The sequence below is a fragment of the Nycticebus coucang genome, chromosome 19, assembly GCF_027406575.1.
Source record: "Nycticebus coucang isolate mNycCou1 chromosome 19, mNycCou1.pri, whole genome shotgun sequence".
In the NCBI taxonomy this organism is placed as follows: domain Eukaryota; kingdom Metazoa; phylum Chordata; class Mammalia; order Primates; family Lorisidae; genus Nycticebus; species Nycticebus coucang.
The window spans coordinates 11363306-11370945 of NC_069798.1; the positions used below are offsets into that span (position 1 = coordinate 11363306).

Below are 7640 nucleotides of genomic sequence, written 5' to 3' on the forward strand. Positions count from 1 at the left end.
GCTGATTGCTTCTGCCAAATCCCTTTAAACCAGTCCTGCTCAAATCCAAATGGCTCCTAATCCTTAAGGACAAAATCATAGTAAGAATAAAACTATAAATATTCTTTTGTTTGATGCAACTAACTAGTCTCCAAATTACTGAGTCACCCTTATATCCACAAGACAAAGAACACAGCCATCATTTTCCAGCTTTCATCTAAGTCCCTCTAAACATATTGCTCATTTGGTGAGCTGGGAGAGACCATATCCTTGGGCCAGGTGCTCTGAGACTTCTTGTTTCAAGGATTTAAGTCTTTATATTTCAATGCAAGAATGAGTCTGGACACAAATCCATCTGCCTATCTTCTTAGAAAAAAACCAAATTCGAAATTTTCCCATTAAATTTTGAAATGAATTGATAAATAAAAAATGCACTTTCTGCCATTGGGAATTATGACTTCATGTCTAATGAAGTTTATTTTGAAATAATTACACAAAACGGTAATACAAATCCAACAGAGATACAATTTGGATATTAAGCTAACATTAAAGATCAAACAAGCATGTGGTATTATTGAATGACCAGTGAATGCAATAAAGGCTAAAACGAACAAAGCACATAAAAAACACGCAGTTATAATGTAAAATGTTATTAGTTTATAAAACCATATCTGAGAAATAAGCTCTCAAATATATTTCAAATTCCATGCTAGTTTATTACCTATTTTTAAATATTCTAGGTATTAGTAAATATTATTGGTTGTTTTTTTTTCCTTGTCTTTCCCCAGAACTCTAGCCCAGGTCAATAAACAGAATGTTACTATTGACACAGAATATTTCTCATGTTATGGTTCCCCAAAGACAGACACTATTTTGATGGCATTATAGTTTAACTCTGCCTTTTATTAAACTGTATGTAAATGAAATCACAGAATATTTACTCTTTTGTGTCTGGCTTCCTTCACTCAGCATTATGTTTGTGAGTTTCATCCATGTTTTAGATAAAACTGTAGTTTGTCCATTCTTACATGAATATACCGTGTAGATACTTCCATTGTCAGTTTGGGACTGTTACACACAAAGCAGATATGTTCTCATACTTGTGTTTCTGTGATTATATGTAGGTATTTTTGTTTGAAATATTTGGAGTGGAATTCTTTCACATGTATCAATAAACTATTTTCCAAAGTGATTATACAGTTTATTGCTACCATTTGGCATTATAAAAGAATTTGGATGTTTCACATCCCCCCCAAAATGTAGCACTCTCTTTTTTCTGTCTTTTTTGTCTCACTCATTCTAGTATTTGTATATCGTGTTGTGGTTTTAATTTGCCTTTCTCTGTTATCTGATCATGTTTTGTGTACCTTTTTTATATCCATCAACCATTTGGATATCTACTTTTTTGTGAACTCCCTTTTCATGTCTTTTATATAATCTTCTTTGGTTGTTTGCTATGATTCAGTTGCAGAAGTTCTTTGCCTTCCTTGTGACTTACATTTTCATATTATAATGGTGTCATTTGAGGAATAGAAATTTGTAATATTAAAATAGTCTAGATTCTCCTTTTTCAATGATGCCTACCGTGTATAGTGTTAAGTTAAAAAAAAAAAATACTTGATACTCCTAGAGCATAAAGATGGTTTTCAATATCTTTTCCAAAGAGCTGTATTGTTTACTTTTCCCATTTATTCCTGAATTCTGATCATTTAATTTGTGTAGTGGTGGTGTGTAGTGTACAGATGTGCATTTTCTTCATAGTAGTATTCAAGTGACCTAGTACAATGTATTGAAAAGACTATTGTTTCCACACAGCCTTATACAATGATTTTGTTAGAAATGAGATGATGCTGTCTTTGTGCCAATAACATGCTATCTTAATTACTATAACTTTAGAACAGTTCCTCTAATTTGTTAGTATAGTCCTCAACGTAGTTCCTCTTCTTAAAATCACCTTGGTTATTTTTGGACCTTTGTATTTCAAATGGAATCTTAAAATCAGTTTGTCATAAAATCTTTCCCCAGTCCAAAGTCATCAAGCTTTTTCCCCACACTTTTTCTAAGATTTTTATTATTTTGTGTCTTAGATTTAAGTCTCTTATCCATCTTAAGTCAATTTTTGTAAGGGGTGAAAGGTGTGGTCGAGTGTCAGTCTTTTACATGTGGCTATCCAGTTCTCTTAGCACCATTTGTTCACAAGGGATTCTTCTCCCCACTATATGCTTTTATTTTATTTTATTTATTTATTTATTTATTTTTTGGTTTATCAAATATCAGATGGCAAGTAGAGACTGGTTTCATCTTCTTAGTTTTCTTTTCTGTTCCATATGTCTATTTCTCTATTTTTTGCCAATACCTTGCTGTTTTGATTACTGTGGACTTGTAATATAGTCTGGAGTCTGGTAGGGTGATGCCTCTGGCTTTGTTTTTATTACTAAGAATAGCCTTATCTATTTATTGGTTCCATACAAAAAGGAATATTATTTTTTCCAGTTCTTCAGAGTATGATGTTGGTATTTTAATAGGGATTGCATTGAATCTGTAGATTGCTTTGGGTAGAATAGACATTTTGACAATGTAGATTCATCCCAGCCAAGAACATGACATGTTCTTCCATTTGATAGTGTCCTCTGCAATTTCTTCTCTTAGGTTGTCATAATTCTCCTTGAAAAGATCTTTCACCTCTTTTGTTAGGTATATTCCTAAGTAATTCATTTTCTTTGAAGCTACTGTGAAGGGAACTGTGTCCTGGATTTGCTTCTCAACTTGATTGTTATTGGCGTATACTAAGGCTACTAATTTGTGGACATTGATTTCATATCCTGAGACATTACTGTATTTCTTGATTTTTATGACAAAGCCTTCAGCAGCCATTGCAACAACAACAAAAATTAACAAATGGGACTTGATGTGGAGAAAAGGGAAGACTTTTACACTGCTGGTAGGACTTGACACAGAAATTGCCAAAAAGCATGTTCACAATATGGTGTCTTTCAATCCATGAGCATAATATGTCACTTTATATAACCTTAATATAACCTTTTTGGAAGGGAGAATGGAGAATCCTGAAAGAACTCAATTTAGACCTCCTATTTGGTCCTGCAATGCCATTACTAAGCATCCACCAAGAAGAAAAAAGTCCTTTTATCATAAGAACATTTGCACTAGACTGTTTATTGCAGCTCACTTTGCAATAGCCAAAACGTGGAAAAAGCTTAAATGCCCGCCAACCCAGGAATGGATTAACAAGCTGTGATATATATATATATATAGTTGCCTCTGGTTTTTATTATAAAATTGATTTTTACATATTGAACTTGTATCCTATGACTATGCTGAGACTATTTTATAAATTTTAAAAATTTGTCTGCAGATTCTTTGTCATTTTTTATTTAACAATTCTATTTTCTGAATATAATGACAGCCTAGGTCCTATCTATCTCCCCAATTCTCATTCTTTTCCCTTCTTTTACTTGCCTGCTTGCAGTGTGTAGAATTTCCATCACAATGTTGAAAAGAACTGGTGAATTCTTATCACATTTTTATCACGTTCCCTATCTCAGGGCAAAATCTCAACATTTCATTTTAAAATATGATGTCTCTGATAATTCTTTCTTATGCTAAGAAATATGTCTTCCTTTTATACTTGTTAAGAGCTGTGAGTTTTTTTAATGGATGATTTCTTAATTTATCAGGTTCTGCTACTGAATCTATCAATGTGATCATGCAATTTTTCTTCCTTTTTATGTTAACATAATGAATTAGATTTTCTGTTTTGCAAATGATAAACCACTCTGGTGTGCTTGAAATATATTTCACTTTGATATAATGTGTTTGCTCTTTAATATTGCCGAAATCTCTTTGCTCATACTGTGTTTACAGTTTTTGCATCTGTGTTGGGGAAGGAGACTGATCTGCAAGTTCTCACTGATTAGTTGCTCTTGTCAAGTTTTTTTTAAGCACATAATTTTAAAGTTTACTTTAAAAAGGTAAATATCTCCCAATCTTGAACAGGTAAAGAAAATAGCACATTGGTTTATTTGTGTGATTGTTATATTTTATTTTCCAAATAATACCAATTAAAAATATTTACACACCTACTTTTAAGTCCACAGTTTACAGCTCTTTTTTATATGGCTTTAAAAGTTATAGCACAAGATCTTTACATGAAGGAGGGGCAGCCATTCAAAACAAAGCCTGCTAATTACGTACATGTTTTTCTCTGTACTTTATTTTATATACATTAATTTTTAAGTTAACTGATGACTCCATACTGAATCTCAGAGTCAAAGCATTCTATAATAGACATACTGTTATTTGACAATGTGAATGTTACTTTCTTTGCATTATTATTATTATTGCTTAACATTTCGATGCAGCAATCGTCTGATTTCTTTTCTGAATGTATTTATATTCATTCGTTCTTTATGAGGTTTTTGTTCCTAGTCCTTATCTTAAACATTTATTGTTATTAAATTTTAAGCCTTTTTAATTTTGTGAAGGCAAAAGATGGAAACTTAATAAACACATGTACATGTAAAAAATAAATAAAAAATAAAAATAAAATATAGTTAACACTAAAAAAAACACATATCTTTTTTTTATCTTGTAAAATATTGGTGCAACTTTTCATCAAAATAAAAGTTTACTACCGGTGTCAATGAATTTTCCTAATTGAAAATTTCAGCTGCCACTAAATAAAATTTTTCAACCTAACTTAAGTGAAAAGGAATTGGTCGTTGTCATTATAAGCAAAAATAAAAAGTTATAGGATCATCTACGTTGCTCCTTACAGCACAAACTTTGAAAGACCAGAAATGCTTTATACTAAAGAAAGCCAGAAGCCAAATCTCAACTGCACAGTAACAATGCACTTCACTTCATTCTGCCTTGTGAAGCCACTTCCCTTAAACAGTTCCAAAATCCAACATGTAAATGTAAAAATATATTCACTTGTTATTTTATTCTAAAACTGGCATAGCCAGTCTGTCCTCTTCCCTTGCCTTTTCAGCTTAGGAATCCATTGCTGGCCTGGTCTCCAAATCGTCAGCATTTTCCTGATCTTGCCTGGCAGCCTCTGCGTGGCTGGGGTCTTTCTCCTCTTGGTTCGTGATTTCTGGGGTCCTGTGATCCAAGTCTGTGCCTACCTCAGTTTGTACTTCCACGGGAGTCTGATTCACCTGTTCAACAAGCAGCTGCTCCACCTGTACTTCCGCCCCTTCTTCAGTTTGAATTCAACCCACTTCTAGGTAACTCTCTTGGACTTGCTCTAGAGGCTCGCTTGTATGTGAATCGTGCCCTTGGCTCCTGGACCAGATCTGGATGGACTTGCCCCACAGTTTCCTCTGCTGAATCTACCTGGACCTGAAGTAATGGTAACACGTGCACCTTCCCAGCTTGTTCTGTAATAGTCATTGATGTCAGAGATTCAGTTTGCACCTGTGTTTCTATGAAAGAACTTCTTCAGTTACCAGATGCTCTGAAATACTGTGTCATTGAGATGCCTCCTCAGTTCATTTCCTTGCATGAACCACAAGTCCCATAAAGTACAATGGTTGGGTTTATCTCCGGCGCGCATTACCAAGTGATCTTTGAACTGGTCCCAGCTGCTAAGCACAGTTACGGACCTGGCATTCAGAAAGCTCCTTTCTTCCCTTTTTGACCCCACTCCAGTTCATGCAGCGAGGTAGTATTTAAGAGTGCTATTTGTAGCAAATCGTTCATGACAGTTTGGACATTCAAAAGGTTTCTCACCTGTATGTTTTGGAAGATGCTCTTAAAAATGTCCAAAATGGTCAAACTGTGTCTCACAGTACTGACATGTGAATTTTTGTCCGGTTCTTTGCTTCTTACCACCTCGGCCTTCTTCAAGGTGGTAACCATTTAGTGCTGTTTCCACACACGCTCTCCCGAAGATAGCTTTTATTGCATCTTTCACACTTGAAACTCTCAGAGGAGTGTGATTTCATGTGCTCCTTCCACCTGTTCCCATGTGGGGTCAAGTGCACAGACATCTTCTTCTTTAATCTGCCCTTTCTATGGCCTTGACGGTACTTGCTGGTAACATCTGCCACCAGTGCCAGAGCTGACTCGTCAGAGGAATCTGTGCTCTGTGCGTACTTTACAGACTGCTTGGCAGAAGCCACTTCCTCTCACGTTTCCTGCCTTCATCTTCCTCTTGGATTGTGCCTTCAGCCATCTCTACCTCAATTTCAACAGGTTCTGATTCTGCAGACGGCAACCACTCAGGTACCATATTTGAAGTTTCCACACTCTTCCTTTTTTTGAGCTCACTTTTTCCTGTGCTATTTTCCTCTAATGGAGCTGAGTCCAAAGGCTTTGGTAGCTTCTAGCATTTGTAGAAACTCTGCTCCTTTCCACACATCACGGGCTTCTTTTCCTTGAATCAGTAATTTTGCTGTATATGAACTCAATTAAATGGTGAAAGGCCATTTTACTGACACCTTCTATCTCCACCAAAGGTTCCTGAGTAAATTCCTGAAAGAATTTGGAGAAGAGCTTACAGCAAGCAGCCAAAACAGCCTGTGGGCCTTAAATTGTCTGTAGACAATCAGGGCAATGTCAATAAATCGGTCCAGCTCTTGCTGCTCATTCAGTCTAGAAGGATCATTTTATGATGTTCCTGGAACTCCCGGGCATTCTGTCTCTCTTCAGCCTCCATGGCAGTCGGGTTGCTCTAATTGGAGTCGGGGGACAGGAGCTGCAGCGGGGTGGGTACAGCGAGGCTCCAGGGCAGGGCGCTCGAGTCCACAGGGGCTGGGACCCGATAGCCGTGGGGGGGTCTCTAACGGCCGAGCTCCGGCAGCCCCAGACTGGGTCTGGCCCAGCCTCACGCAAGGACTGCAACTCTGGGATCCCCCCGCCCTCCCCCTCCACCGCCCTCTGGTCAAGTGTTGATACCAAAGTTATCCAGATCTGTCTTTGTTCTCTAGAAGACTTCATATGATACAGGTGTTATCATTTCTTTAAAGGTTTAACCAAATTCACCGTGGAAGTAATTGAGCCTGTTTTCTTTTAAAAATTTGTTTTAATAAAGGATATATTTTTGTTAATAGTTGCTGGACTATTTAAATGACCTATTCTCTCAGTTTAAGTTGCATTTTTAAAATATCCATTTTATTTAATTTTTATACCATTGGCTTATACCTATTTAGAATATATTTTTATTATCTCTTTAATTTCTGTAGATTCTATAGTGATGTTCCCTTTTGCATTCCTGACAGTACTGTTTTCTTTTATCTTGATAAAGCTTATTCTGAGAGTTTATAAATTCTGTTCCTCTTTTCAAGGTGTCAACTTTTGACTTTGTTCATTTACTGTTAGAATTTTTCTATTTTATTAATTAGTTTTATTTTTATCACTTTTTTTCTTTTATCATCTTATTTTGCTTCTCTTTTTCTTTAGGTGGAATATGAGATCATTGATTTTTTTTTTTACCTGTCTTCTTTTCTAATACATGCAGATCCATTCTAGTCACTGTTTTACCTGCATGAAAAGTGTTAACATGTTGTATCTTCATTATCATCCAGTTCAAATATTTCCCAACTGCATTGTGATTTCTTTAACTTATAACTAGTTATAAATTTTTTACTTATCTTTGTTATTACTGATATCTAAGTAAATTCTACTATGGTAGAAGA

At 35.5% G+C, this 7640-nt stretch overlaps 1 pseudogene; it reads right to left on the reverse strand.

Moving 5' to 3' along the window:
• Nucleotides 1–4940: 4940 nt before the first annotated feature.
• Nucleotides 4941–6661, reverse strand: LOC128572054 (zinc finger protein 131-like; annotated as a pseudogene).
• Between the last annotated feature and the right edge of the window lie 979 nt (nucleotides 6662–7640).